Source organism: Austrofundulus limnaeus, unplaced genomic scaffold (genome assembly GCF_001266775.1).
Source record: "Austrofundulus limnaeus strain Quisiro unplaced genomic scaffold, Austrofundulus_limnaeus-1.0 Scaffold837, whole genome shotgun sequence".
Lineage (NCBI taxonomy): Eukaryota > Metazoa > Chordata > Actinopteri > Cyprinodontiformes > Rivulidae > Austrofundulus > Austrofundulus limnaeus.
The window spans coordinates 162,462-163,895 of NW_013953239.1; positions in this window are offsets into that span (position 1 = coordinate 162,462).

The window sequence follows — 1,434 nt, forward strand, 5'->3', positions numbered from 1 at the left end:
GAATAAAGTCTACGCCTTCAAATATATGTTCCAGATGTTCGATTCCTTTACTTCTCCAACCTGGAAAGTTTAACATATTGTTTTGTTGCAGGATGTCAGGATTGTTCCAGATGGGTGTTTGTCTACATGGGAGTAGTGAAGACTTTGTCATTTTCAGAAATTCCCACCATGCTGCCAGATTTATTTTGCACTCTCATTACAGCCTATACATCAACAACAAGGTTTTTCAACAAGTCCACCATGTAGGCCCACAATCCACACCCCACTGACTCTGTCAGGATCCAGCAACAAGATAAAAAAACAGCTCTACTGTTGTTAGTATCATGTTGTTTTCATGATCAGGGCACATTCATCACTTCTTAACATCAATTCTTAACAAGCACTACAAAATGAATACACTGCTTTTATATCGTACACACTCTAATATGACCCACACAGAGAGAAGCTGGTAATAAGATGGGCTGGAAGTAGCTTTTCTTTTTTTCCAGGTCTCTAATTGCAGATAACTGCCTTCCTCTTGTAAGTGCTTGTTTGTTTCTTGCCTCCGAGGTTTTTGTTGTTAATTATTTTGCTGTGGTAATCGACTATGTGGAGTTCCACCGTGCACCTTCTTCTGCTGGCAGCTTCTTCGTTGTGAGACGTCACTGCCTGCCTCATGTGTCTCAGGTGAGGTATTTTGTGTATTTACTTTTGGATTGTAGAAGTGCCACCATCATAGCTTCTGTCAAGATCCTCTCTGATGCTGAGGTACTTATGCTGGCAACTGATAATGCCAAGATTTATGATAAAAAATAAATCTTGAATGACGTCAGATGGGCAGTTCTTAATGCTTGTAGGATTCATATATGATAGATTTTTTCAGTTAGCATCTCCAGTTTTATTGCCCTGAGCAACGTCTGAGTTTAATACAAAATTCTAAACATTTGCATAATGTAGAGACACATAAACTTGATTTACACAAGATTGCCATGGCTGGTTCAGTTTTATTAAGAACAAGGAATAAATAAACGTAGTTCCTTTTTGTGTCTTGAGTTTAATTTTAAGGACTGGAAGGCCCAAACTGTCAATGTTAAAGTCTTCAAATATGAGTTCACTGATTCAAAACCTTCTCTCCCTCCAGTCCCTTCTGTTTGCTTGGCTGCCATTCATGCAGCCATCTGAGCCACCAGCTCATTGAGTAAGACCCGGACTGATCCCTGCACTTGCTGCCTGGGGTTATCATCTGCCATCCATGCTGACATGCACAGCTCAGGCCGGCTCTAAAGGCCAGATGAATAATGACCAAAGGAACACCAAAACTTTTCTGCTTTCCATCCAATGTGCAGAGAACTGTCTGTCGTTTTTTCTTTTGTGTCTGAGTCTTTGAAAATCTTTTTGATTCAGGAACGATGGAGAAAGAAGCAATGTTTGGTTTGACATTATAGTAGTTAATTT